The 14,047-nt window shown below is 42.2% G+C and overlaps 1 long non-coding RNA gene across 1 annotated transcript; it reads left to right on the top strand.

Moving 5' to 3' along the window:
• The first annotated feature begins 10,408 nt into the window (after window positions 1–10,408).
• On the top strand, window positions 10,409–13,790 carry LOC310841225. The gene is made up of 2 exons (XR_014562420.1): window positions 10,409–10,621; window positions 13,540–13,790. It is a non-coding gene; the product is annotated as an uncharacterized lncRNA (long non-coding RNA).
• The last annotated feature ends 257 nt before the right edge of the window (window positions 13,791–14,047 follow it).

The following is a 14,047-nucleotide window of genomic DNA, read 5'->3' as shown; positions in this document are numbered from 1 at the left end:
TCCCGCCACCCGACCAAAGTCAGAAATTAATTCTAGCACTCTTTTAGTACTAGAGACTGGCTCCTGTAATGTTAATACCAGGTCATCTGCAAATGCTTTCAATTTATATTGTTTCACTCCGACCTCAATTCCCTGTACCAACCGGTCCTTTCTAATCATGTTCAATAGCACCTCCAGAACTGAAATAAACAATAGAGGGGATAGAGGGCACCCCTGTCGTGTCCCTTTTTCAATTTTAAACTCCTCTGTCACCACATTGTTTACTATCAATTTAGCTTTTTGTTCTGAATATATTGCTTCTATTCCATTTTCAAACCCCCGCCCCACTCCCATCCCTTCCAAATTTTTCTTCATAAACATCCAAGAAATGTTGTCGAAGGCTTTCTCCGCATCGATAAAGATTAACACCGCTCTAGTGTTAAGCTTTGTTTGTAAAAGTTCCAAAATGTCAATGATGTTTCTTGTGTTGTCAAACAAATGCCTACCAGGGAGAAAGCCTGCCTGGTCCTTATGGATCACTTCATTAAGCACTTTTTTAAACCTACTTGCCAAAATGTCTGCAAATATTTTGTAATCCACATTTAGGAGTGAGATGGGGCGGTAGTTCTTAAGCTGGGTCTTCTCAGTTTCTAGTTTGGGTATCAATGTGATGAAGGCTTCTTTCCACGTTTCCGGTGCCTTCCTCCCCTCCATAATCTGGTTACAGACCTCCAACAAAGGTTGTATCAAATAGTCTTTCAGAACCTTATAGTATTTGGAGGTAAGTCCATCCGGGCCTGGAGATTTGCCTAATTGGAGGTTCTGAATGGCGCTTTCAATTTCTTGCTGTGTGATATTACTATTCAGGATTGTTCTCATTTCCAGTGGTATTTTCTGTAATCCATTGGTTTTGAGAAATTGGTCCACCTCCGAATCTTTCTGTGGCCCTTGACTTTTCTCCTTGGTTTTGAATCTCAATTGCTAAAATCCTTCCTTGTTCATCTTTAAATAAAAATTTTGGTGACAGGCTCTCCTTTGCATATATCACCACTCCTCTTTTCTTGACTCGGTCCAAAGAAATAAATTCTTGGCCTATTCTTTTGTTTATTAACACTTTTCTGTGGAGCCTAGTCACATGTGTTTCTTGCAAGCAAATAATGTCCAATTGTTCTTTTTTCAATATATGAAATATTCTTCTCCTTTCTTCCGGAGAATTGGCGCCATTAATGTTCCAACTCAGAAGTTGCAGAGACATCCTGGATAAATCTGTTATTCCTCTTGTGGTGGTATCTTTTTCTCCTGGTCTTCAGACCCCAAAGGTGTAGGTGTAGGTGCAGGCGAGGGTCCAGACCCTGAAGGTCTTTCGGTCCCTTTCTGAAGGTCCTCTCCGTAGGTACTCAGAAATTTTACTTTATCCTCGGCTGTTTTGATTTTCACTTTCTTCCCTCTAAATGTGAAAGATAATCCTTGGGGAAATTCCCACCTATAAATGATTGAGTTGCTCCTCAACAGTTTTGCTAGTTCAGTATAGGTGGATCTAAGGTCCAAAAGTTGTTTTGGGATGTCTTTATAAATCTCTGCTCTTCTATCCGAAAGTTCAAGTGACTTATCGTAATGTAGACCTAATATTTTATCCCTTTCCTCCTTAGTTCTCAAAGTAATCAAGCAGTCTCTGGGCCTGTCCGTTATTGTTAGTTTTCCAAGTCTGAAAGCAGTCACAATTTTAAAGTCCTTTTCTTCCTCCAAAGGCCAAAACTTGGAAAATTCCTTTGTCAGAAACTCAATTAAGTTCCCTTGTTCAAATTCTGGTATAGACCTCAATCTCAAATTATTTTCCTGAGCCCGTAGTTCAATCATAGACAGATAGGCCTGTTGTTCTCCAACCTGCTTGTGCAATGGTTTTACCTCCTGCCTCAGTTCTTCATTTTTTTGATTAGCTTCCTCTGCCAATTTCCGATTTTCTGCGGTGGCTTCAAATAATTTGCCAATTGATTGTGCATTCAAAGTGACTTGTTCAGTTAATTTATTAACACTGGCTGTATTTTGATCAATCTTTGCCGTTTGCTCATCCGCTTTTTTGTCTAGAGCTTCCAGTTTTTCAAATATTTTGTCTAATACTGAAGCAGATCCTCCTGCTGCCATATCCTCTAACAAAGGTTGCTCAGTTCCTTCTTCCACTTCCAAAACAGCAGGGACAGATGATCTACGTGGCTGTGAAGTTAAAGTCAGAGTTGTTTGTTTTGCTTTCGCTTTAGCCGCTCTTGTTGATCTCCCAGTGCCACTCATTCCAGTTCTGTCTACTGGTCAAGGTCAGACTGAGTATGTTCCCATGGGAAACCACCAGCCCAGAGGGTAAACAGCCAAATAGAAGGAAAGGAAAAAGAAAGCAAAGTCACATGCAATTGTAAATCCAAAATCCTCTAGAGGGAGCCCAATTATGTTTTGAGGGAGGGAATCAAATTGTTAAAGTCAATGGTTTTAAAACTCCAAACTTTTCCAGATTCCAATGTTTCTAAAACAATGTCCATACAGCCTTTAGTTTCCGAAGAACCTTCAGTTTCCCTGTAGTTAGCAGAGTTGGTCTTAAAAGCATAACAATGTCTCAGCAAGTGCCAGAGAAAATGATTCAATATAACAGTTCCAATAGCACTCAGCTTATAGCAGCACAAAGCAACAAAGTGTCAAAATTTGCAATCTGACAGTTCTGTTAAATAGGCAGTCCGACTGCCTGGGTTTCTCTGTAGATTTGTAATTCCAGCAGAAAAGGTAAAGCACAGTTCATATTAAGAAGTGAATCACTCAAAGAGTTAAGTCCTAAGTCTCCTTAAACACAGCTCCAATAGATGTATAGATTGATTGCCTTTTAGCGCCTCTTCAAAGGCTCCAAACATCAAAGTCCTTTGCTTTGAATCTTAAGCAGAGACGAGAGACGGACTTCCTGGTTGCGTCTCCCGCTTTTAGCCGAATTAGCAGTAATTTAGCCTCCAAATCTTTCTTTCTTTTCTTACTCACGGGTTGTTGTTTTCAAATCGGATGTTCCCAGGAAAAAAGGTCAGCGCTCACCGACAGCAGCTACGCGGCTTCACTCCACAGAAAGAGTGATCGACTCACAGCACCGCGCCAACCCTTCCACGTCCCGAGACCCCTTACGGGGTCTCTTCTGCGTTTCGGGGGGCGCTTCTGGTGCCCACCGAGTCCCACGGCCACAGGCTTTCGCTGACTGTGGTTTTCCGACGTGGGTCTTCGCTTCGCCGTAGCGGACGACCCGTTTTTGTGGAGCTCCCCCTTCACAATTAGAAGAAGGCAGCCATTGTCATTTGCACCACCTCCGGAAGTCTGTAATTCTATCAATATATAAAGAAACCTCATTAGGTACTTTGTTTATATTACATACTGCTAATTGGGTAATATTCTTTGGTATGATTATACCTAAATATCTAATTGATTCTCTGCAAATATGGAACTGATAATTCTTAGGTGAATCAATAAAGACACCTTTACTTCCAGGAAGCAATTCCGACTTTGCCCAATTTATAGAATATCAAGACGTATGACCAAAATGATCTATCACTTGCATCAATCTTGGAAAAGAAGTCATGGAAAAAGGAAATGAAATTTACTGCTCCTTATACACTTATAGAAAATCATTTTAAAATGAGGTGCAGGTGGTATTCAATGCCAAATAAACTGGCCAAGGTGTATAAAAATGTGGCAAGTAAATGTTGGAAATGTAAGCAAATAGATGGCTCATTCTTCTATATGTGGTAGACATGCAAAATAGCTAAAGGTTTTTGGGGAAAACCAATGGTTCAGGACCTGCTCTCAGACAGGAATGATCAAATTATTTTAATAGTGGCTGAAGTTTTGAGTGATGTCCATGTAGAAAAACTGGGCCATTATAAAGGGATTTAGTGGTTATTAATTAATTGGTGATGTGCTAGTGTTGTATCGTATTATTTATGCAAATTGATTTTCCCTGGAGTTAAAGATCTGACTGGGACAAACTTTGTTATGTTGAGCTCATATTTTGCACAATTTGTATCTGGTGTCTGATAATGTGTGGTTAGCTAGGCCTAATAAAGGATGTGTATATAAGGTTTTTGGGAAACAATATATAATGAAATGAAGAAAATGTTGAAATAGGCTATCCCCCAAAAGCCTGAAACTTTTCTTACAGGCATAAGAGGGACAAAGGTTCCAAAGGCGAGGACTAAACTATTTACGTACAGTAGCTAGAAAATCATATGCACAGAAATTAAGAGATCACAATGATGAATGTTTCTCGAAGAATGGAGGCCTTTTGTGGACTTAAAACAACCTATAGTCAGATGAAATTGTGGGCAGGATAAAAGCAGCGGAGGAAAAATGCTAAAATAACTGCAGTACAGAAACTATTTGTAACAGATAAATATATAATACAGTAGAAAAGGTCTAAGTAAAAACATTGCGGAAGTGGGGGCGAAAAGTCAATTTATGAAACAATGTGACTATTTGATAGGATTATCATTGTGAATATGTCTGGGGGGAAATTATAAAGAATTATACTACACAAAAGAGAGAATGGTCTACACTGACACACAACAGTTCTTCAGGCTTGCTGATCGGGGAAATACCTGGGACTCAACCTGAGACCTTCTGCATTTGTAGCAGATGCTCCCTCCCTCCCCCCCACAAGATTGAGCTGCCCTCTTACCTGCAACAACGTGGAAGAGGATGAAGACCAGAACAATGCTCAGGTAAAGGACCCTCATGGCTACAGTTTCCTCTGAGCTCTCTGTCAAAGGGAAGGCACTCTAAGGCAGAAGTTCTTAAGCCAGAAGCTCCTAAAGATATAGCTCCTTATAAATAACCCCCAAATGCAAATTATGTTAAGAGGCCCCCAGATAAAAAATCCCTAATTGTTGCATCCTTATAGCCTTATGACCTTTACAAAAAAGCAGTAATTAAAAGCATTGTTTATTCTGAAAAAGCAACATATATTTCTCACGAAGGGACTCCAAGGCTCATCTACTCCAACCTCTGCAATGCAGGAATCTCAGCTAAAGCATCCATGACAGATGACCAAGCAGTGCAGGAAAGATGGACCTCCTAACAGACCGCTCCACCAGACTGCCTCTTGGGAAGAGATAGGAAGTAGGGCTCATGGCATCTGCTTTTGCTGGAGGTCAAGCTAATTCAGGCACCTCCTAGCCCTGAACTGTGTCAACTGGCTATTAATATCTAGAAATTGGTAAGGAATTCAGGTTTTTGTTTCCCCTTTCCCTTGCTGTACCATGTTGTTGTTTTTTTAAAAAATTGTACATAAGCCACTCTGGGAGCCTTTTGACTGAAAAGCAGAGTTGCTGTTGTTTAGTCGTTTAGTCCTGTCCGACTCTTCGTGACCCCATGGACCAGAGCACGCCAGGCACTCCTGTCTTCCGCTGCCTCCCGCAGTTTTGTCAAATTTCTGATAGTATTCTGCTGTATAAAAATCCCTCGCATTACTGCTTTGCTAGCATCCCACACTACACACATTTTTGCTCCTTTGTTACAATTATTCACAAAATAATCAGTTAAGTTTTTCTGCACTTTCTCATTTATTTTTTGATCATCCAATAAGTTCTCATTTAGTCTCCATCGAAAGGTTTTTTCCTCCATTTCTTTTATTTCACATTCTGTTGCATTATGATCCAAAATTATTTTTGGTTCTATTTCTATTTTTGTCACTCTTGGTGTTAACTTGCTGGATATCCAAACATAATCTGTTCTTGACATTGATTGATTTGGTTCTGAAAAATAAGTAAATTGTTTTTCTAATGGGTGTCTTAATCTCCAAACATCTACCAAATTAAAGTTATCAATCATAGAAAAAATAGTCTTAGGTAGTTTTTCTTCCTTCGATTTTTCTCTTGGCCTCAGCCTATCCATTTCCATTGAAACTACTCCATTCATATCACCCATTATTATAAATTTCTGATCCACAAATTCAAATAGTTTTTCTTCTAAATCTTTATAAAATTCAGTTTTACTTCCATTTGGTGCATACACTCTGACTATTATCAGTTTTTCACCTTGCCATGTGACTTGTACCACAATTATCCTACCTTCTTCATCTTTAAATATCTGCCGAGCCTCAAATTTATTTTTTATATACAAAACCACTCCTCTCTTCCTGCTTATGTCTGATGAAACAAATTCATTTCCCATTTTTTTATTAATCAATACTCTTCTATGCTTTCTCGCCACATGAGTTTCTTGTAGACAAATAATATCCAAATTCTTTTTTTAAGGAAATGTTCAATTTTATTTCTTTTCTTTTTATCATTAATTCCATTAAAATTCCATGTCCATAATTTCAGTGCCGTCTTGTGTTCCCTTTACCAGCAAAAGTATAAAAGTCTTAAACCTGTCCTTCTTCCTCTTCATCTTCTTCTTTTTCTTCTTCTTCTTTACTATCCTTTTCATCTTCTTCCAGTCCTGCTGGACCTGTAAATTTAATCTTTTTCCCTTTATGGTAAAAGGAGATCCCTTCTGGAAATTCCCACTTAAATTCAATTTCATTCTTCCTTAATGTCTGTGTCAATGGTTTGTAATGATCACGTTTTTTCAGCAAATGAAGTGGGACGTCTTTAAAGATGATTATGGGGAAGGATATCCTTGATAAAAATGTCAATTCTGCCAAAAATGCTCTTTCTTTTCGAGACAATCCCAATAATTATCAGGACAAAATGTTTTAAAGGTTGGCAAAGGGATCTTTCTAATTTTATGTCGCAAGGTAAGAAGCCAAGAGTAAGGTTCAAAGTACTGATGGAGCCTAGAGAAAGGGGCGGGTTCACAGTCCCAAACCTCAAGCTGTATTTTGAGGCTGAATGCATGACATGGCTGAAAGATTGGATGTTACTGACATACACCAAAATCTTAGACCTGGAGTGCTGGGACAAAGTTTTTGGCTGGCATGGCTATCTGGGTCACGATAAAATAAAAGCACATAGAGGATTCACTAATCATTTGGTGAGAAAGGCCCTATTTGAAGTCTGGGAAAGAAATAAAACAATAGTAACAGCCAAAACTCCCTGGTAGCTATCACCTATAGAGTCATCAGCCTTGCATAGAAGCAATATGAAAGATAGCTGGCTAACATATAGGGAACTTGTAGAAGCGATAAAAGATTGCCCAACACTAAAGAAATTTGAAGAATTAAAAGAGAGGGGGGTGACTTGGTTGGAATATTTTCAATTAAAAGCAATATTTGAGAAGGATAGTAAGCTTAAGGGGTTTGATAAAAAAATCTCGGTATGGGAAAAAGAAATTTTATATAACAACCAACAGACTCTCTCAAAAATATAAAAACTGTTACAAAATGGGAAAGTAGAAAAGGAGGGAAAAGGAGGTGCTATTAAAAAATGGGAACTACATCTGGGCCACCTAATTGAATATAATGAATGGGAAAGACTATGGACAAAAAATATAAATTTTACCGCATGTTACCTAATAAGAGAGAACAATATGAAAATGTATCACAGGTGGTACCTGGCACCAGAAAGGCTTGCAAAAATGAATACAACATATAATAATGTGCTGGAGATGCAAGATACAAAAAGGAACCTTCCACCATATGTGGTGGACATGCCCTGAAATTGGGAAATTTTGGAGCATGATCCACGAAGAAATAAAGAAAATATTAAGAATATCATATAGTAAAAGGCCAGAGGCATTCCTTTTAGGAATTTTAAATGACGATATTCCAAAAGACAAAAATTATTTTTTCTTATACGCAACGTCTGCAGCAAAATCCTGGTGGCTAAGTACTGAAAAGGGAATCAGTTACCCACTAGGGGAGAGTGGCTATGTAAGCTCTCAGAATACTTAGAATTAGCCAAATTGACAGATATAATAAGATAAAAACCAAAAAGTGAAGTTAAAAAAGAATGGGAGTTCCTAAATGAATACCTCAAAAGTCAAGGTTTGAGGGCAGAAATCTGGCTGAGTCTGGAATAACCTTGTGAAGTGAAAGGATATGAAAGAAGGATTTATATCTAGATGTTAGGATAGAGAGGATAAAGAAAACAGGAAGACAGGAAGACAGAATGAGAGATAAAGGAGGTGCTGTGGGATTGGTGGAAGTCAATGTTTTGTTGTTGTTGTTTTAGTGTTTATAATATTAACTTGTAAGATATGGATTTGTTTCTTTGTTTGGTTTTTTTGTCTTTTTTAGTTTTCGAATGCTGATTTTTGTGTGTTGTGTATTGATATCTTTCGTGTTGTTGTTGTGTGAGCCAGATCAGTCCATTCCTGAAAGTGAGCCAGATCAGTCCATTCCTGAAAGCAGGCAATGAAGTGAATATCAGTCTGCTCAGATGATCATCTAATTAATCACATATTAATCAGCAAATTCAAAATTGTATTTTTTTCATTTTTTTTAAAAAGCATCCACGGCTTAATATGACGCACCTCCAGTGGAAGCGCATCATATACCAATATTTCCAAGATCCCTCTTGACTGAAGCCCTCTTCACCGATTCCCAGGAGCAGATAACTGCAGCCAATGCTTTTCATGCACCCAGGCAGAGCACGGGTTTTGCTTGGTTTATGTGAACACTGAACTCAACCTGGACTGGACCCATGACCTAACTGGCACTGATTATTAAGGAGCCACTTGGCGCTGTGGGTTAAACCACAGAGCCTAGGGCTTGGTGATCAGAAGGTCAGAGGTTCGAATCCCTGCGACGGGGTGAGTTCCCGTTGCTCAGTCCCAGTTCCTGCCAACCTAGCAGTTCGAAAGCATGAAGTGCAAGTAGATAAATAGGTACCACTCCAGCGGGAAGGTAAACGGTGTTTCCGTGTACTGCTCTGGTTCGCCAGAAGCAGCTTAGTCATGCTGGCCAATAAAGCGAGATGAACGCCACAACCCCAGTGTTGTCTGTGACTGGACCTAAGGGTCAGGGGTCCCTTTACCTTTACCTTGTGGTTGCCCATAGGTAATTGAGAATGGTATTTAATGCTACTGAAGGCACATTAGGGTTATTTCCATGGGTGTACTCTGAGTAGGACTATTGCTGCCTAGTGATCAAGATCCCAAGTTCAATCATGATCTGGGTCTTTCTTTCTTTTAAACTTTAATTTACATATATTTATTCATAACTTAACAAAGTTAACAACAACAACAACAATTTATTATTTATGCCTCGCCCATCTGGCTGAGTTTCCCCAGCCACTCTGGGCGGCTTCCAATCAAGTGTTAAAAACAATACAGCATTAAATATTAAAAACTTGCCAAAACAGGGCTGCCTTCAGATGTCTTTTAAAGAGAAAATAGCTGCTTATTTCCCTCACATCTGGTGGGAGGGCGTTCCACAGGGCGGGCGCCACTACCAACAAGGCCCTCTGCCTGGTTCCCTGTAACTTGGCTTCTCGCAATGAGGAAACCACCAGAAGGCCCTCGGCTCTGGACCGCAGTGTCCGGGCTGAATGATGGGGGTGGAGACGCTCCTTCAGGTATACAGGACCGAGGTCGTTTAGAGCTGTATGCTTACAGATGTCAATTAAAATAAAATACAAGCAGAGAAGGATATCTAGAATTAAATGCATAGGAACAAATTTCCATATGAATTCCAGACACAAACAAATAATATTGAAAGGTTCCAAGTAACAAAAATGGCTTTACATTCTCCTATGTCTTCTTACACCAGTACATTATTAAAAGACTTCATTTCTTGGTCAATACATTATCTTGCAGTCTGCCCTCTCTTGTTTTCGTCATATACAGAAGCTGTGCAAACCATGTCCCAGATTTTAATTATTCATTAGCTCATGACTGGTGTTCTCACCCCCCCCCCACCTCAAATTTTGAAATTCTGGCAGCAGCACACCCTCTGACATTCCTCAGATGAAATTAGGGACCTTTTTCAGTCCCACCCCGACTCTTCTCGATCTTTGCCTCCCATTCTCCCCATGCAGAACATTTCCTATCAGAAGAACAATGGGACACAGCACACATGCCCTCTACCATCCTGAAAAACAAGAAGCCCTTAATCATGACTATTTTATTCTTTGGTAGATTTCCAAACAGAAAAACACACAGCAATAGATAAATTTTAGAAAGGGGCGTGATTAGATGCAGATGCACAAAGTGTCCTGTCCCCCCAGAAAATAAAAATAAATCTGGTCTCCTTGTGCTCCACTCTGCTCCTCCTGTCTTCCTACCCAGGCAAGAATTTTGCTGGATATCACCCACGGTCCTTCCTTCTCTTTTTCAAACAGCTGGAGGATGAACGGCAATTCTGAAAGGTTACAGAAGAGATAATGATAGGACAAGTTAGTACAGATAGTTCGCGGTGTACCAGGCAACTCCTACGAGGAATATTCAGCACAATTAACTAGGTTAATTTAGGGGGGAAGGGTGGGCAGAAGATTGATGCTGGGGATGTTCTAAAGGATAGTGATTGCCTACGCCTTGCAGGTGCCTCACTGCAAAGCAGAGACCTTTATTTTATTATTATCACACACTTGTATAAATAACTGGAACTTCTCAGCTTGATTCATCACTGATCAGCATCCTTTCTGCAGCAGCCTTGAGTTTTCAGAGGGAGCTTCAACCATGAGATTCCTCTCCCTTTTTCTTCTTCCTTTGCTGTTGCTGGCCCTGGCCAGCCGGGCTGAACAAGGTAAAAAGAAAAAGGAGAAAAAAGAGACTCCGATTTTTAAAAAAGTCTTTCACATATGGTAGACTTGTAAAGGGGTAAAAGAGTATTGGGAAATGATCCATAATGAATTGATTTTTTTCCCCTTAAAGTACCGTATTTTTCGCCCTATAGGACACACTTTTTCCCCTCAAAAAATGAAGGGGAAATGTGTGTGCGTCCTATGGGGTGAATGCAGGCTTTCGCTGAAGCCTGGAGAGCGAGAGGGGTCCGTGCGCACAGACCCCTCTCGCTCTCCAGGCTTCACGGACCTCTCCGCAAGCGGGGGGAGCGCTCCCGCCGCCTGCGGAGAGGTGCCTGCATGCGGAAGCCTGGGCGCGCTGAGCTCAGCGCGTCCAAGCTTCGCGCACATCTCCGCAAGCGGGGGGAGCGCTCCCGCCGCTTGCGGAGAGGTGCCTGCATGTGGAAGCCTGGGTGCGCTGAGCTCAGCGCGTCCAAGCTTCGCGCACCTCTCCGCAAGCGGGGGGAGCGCTCCCGCTGCTTGCAGAGAGGTGCCTGCATGCGGAAGCCTGGGCGCGCTGAGCTCAGCGCATCCAGGCTTCGCGGACCTCTCCGCAAGCGGGGGGAGCGCTCCCGCTGCTTGCGGAGAGGTGCCTGCATGCGGAAGCCTGGGCGCGCTGAGCTCAGCGCGTCCAAGCTTCGCGCACCTCTCCGCAAGCGGGGGGAGCACTCCCGCCGCTTGCGGAGAGGTGCCTGCATGAGGAAGCCTGGGCGCACTGAGCTCAGCACGTCCAGGCTTCGCGGACCTCTCCGCAAGCGGGGGGAGCACTCCCGCCGCTTGCGGAGAGGTGCCTGCATGCGGAAGCCTGGGTGCACTGAGCTCAGCACGTCCAGGCTTCGCGGACCTCTCCGCAAGCGGCGGGAGCCGGCCCTGGGCTCCCACGGCTTGCAGAGAGCTGCCTGTTTGGGGGCTGGGGTCAGGGGAAGCTCCGGCGGGCCTCCCCCGCCCCAGCCCTGCGCCTGGGGGGGGAAATAATTTTTTTCCCTTTATTTCCCCCCAAAAAAACTAGGTGCGCCTTATGGGACGGTGTGTCCTATAGGGCGAAAAATACGGTACTTTCCCCCCAAAAGCCCTTCTGTTGGGGATAATTCAGACTGGTTCCCAGGTTTCAAAAAAAGGTTATTTACTGCGGCCCATGTTTTCTTAGCCCCCAAATGGAAAATGAGTGACGTCCCAACCAAAGAAGAATGGCAGCTTAAGTTGATGGAACATGCACAGCTTGCAGACCCAACTTATAGAGTAAGAGAACAAGAAGAACATTCGTTTAAAGAAGATTGGAAAAAGTTTATTGAATATACAGTATGGGGGAAAATTTTGTAATATTTGAAAACGTTGGCCACATTAAGATAAATTCAACAGTGTAAATAAGTTATGATGGATGTACTGAATGGCATAGTTTATGCAAAATATGCAGGGATTTATGATATGTAAAATTAACCATGTAAAGAGAAGAAGGGAAGTCATTCATATCTCAAGAAGGTAAAAATGAGTATTTTAAATTGTAAAACAGAAAAAATTATATATAAAAAAGAAGGAAAGTTGCTCATATTGATTACATGCAAAGGGATGTTGGAGTGATAACTCTCTTTTAAATATATATATATATATATATATATATACTCAGAGTTGACTCACTGGAATCTATGAGCTTATGTCATACCCGCCAACATTAATCTGATGAAAATAGGGATGTTGCAAGAAAAAGCGGGACATTCTGGGATCAAACCAGAAACCAGGACAACTTCCATTTGTTAACATTCAGTGAGTATATCTTGGTTAGATATACAATCCATATATATGCAATGTTCAGGGGAATATGAATTGAGTGGTTAATTTGGACAATAACCAGCCATTGTGCACAGTCACCATGTCTCGTGGACAATGTACATGTACTTCTTCTGCGAAGAGGGAATTGTGCACAATTCCTGGTCAATATATATAACCCCCCTGCAGGCCTCATAATGACTGAATTTTGTACATTCTTTGGCCATTATGCATAATCCTCAACAGGCCTTATGTTGCCAGTCTTGCCCATCTGACGTTCCTGCCACTATACCCAAACCCCACTGAGCTCCACATGCCTTACCCCACACACAACTTGAAAAGGAGCAGCAATGGGAAACCAGGTGTGCAAGCTCACCCCAGGATCACCCCAGGATCAACTGCTGCTGAGCAATATTTCATTGGTGGGGTGGGGGTGGGGGCAGAGATGGCAGTGGGTGGGATCAGAGGCCTGGGCGATGTATGGATACCAAAATTGGTTTGAAGTCCAGACTGTGACAGCGGTTTCATAATTTTTGACCAGGCAATCTATTGCGAATTCCCACTCACCAGGGGCTCAGGCAGTTTCTGAAGTCCTTGCCACTGAGGGCACTGAGGAAATGAACGAGAAATGCCCCACTTTACTCCAAAGTAAATGGCTGCTTCCTGCCTGCCCAGTTTGCAAGGCATGAGCCTGTGCTGCCTATCAGCTGGTCTTGCAGAGCGGCCAAAGACAAATGCACTTCATGTTAGGCAGTGAAACTGGAGATTTAGCAGGAGGGAAACCATGAGTCAGGTCGTAAAGAAAGGCAGGTGCTCTGCATTTCTGAAGGGGGAGGGGACATTTTTTTCCTGTGGGTGTCTGGCCCCCACCCCTGCTGCTGCCGCCTGGCACTCTGACTCTGGTCTTAGCTAGCAAAAGCAGGAGCCAAGTCACATGGATCTTGTTGCCTAATCGCAAAAAGAAACATCTCACTTTGCTGCTCAGGAATCTCCCTCCCTCCCTCCCCAGCCAAGCTTAGCTGATTAGCCCTAGGCTTAATCATATGAGCATGGTGCTTTTTCTTTTAACCTTCCACGCGGAGGCCCCACTAACCATTTGGTTCTCTATTTCTTCCAGCGGGCAAGGTTTGTGAGAGGATGAGAGGCTTTTGCGTCCATAAGAGTTCACACTGCCCCAGCAACGAAGTACTTCCGTTTGAATGTGGCGAGAAGAGAAAGTGCTGCAAAAAGTTAGACTCAGATGCGTAACCGTGGATAAGAGAAACCAAACTTCACACGGGGGGGGGGGGGGGAGAGTGCTCGATATATGCTAAGGCAGAAATTGTTAAAAGCATTGCATCCCACTCATTAAATGCATGTCAGAAATAAGCAGCTGAAGTGTTCAATGCAAGATACAATTCGGTCCAAGGATTCTGTTGGATGTTCCTGGTGCTCCCTGCTCAGTTTTGAAGTTTCTCAAGCTCCTGGTGGCTTTTGCTATGCTTAGAAAGTTCGCAGCTGCATGTCTGATCAGCTGACATTTCAGTCTTCAAACAGTCTTCAAAGGCAGCCCATGTATAACACACAGCAGTAGTCTGACCAGGAGATACCTTGAGTGTGCGTAATCATAGCCAGGCTAGCTCCTC

The sequence above is a fragment of the Podarcis gaigeae genome (assembly GCF_964106915.1).
Source record: "Podarcis gaigeae genome assembly, chromosome: 3".
NCBI lineage: Eukaryota > Metazoa > Chordata > Lepidosauria > Squamata > Lacertidae > Podarcis > Podarcis gaigeae.
The sequence above is the reverse complement of the archived record's forward strand: the minus strand, read 5'-3'. Positions and strand labels throughout refer to the sequence as shown.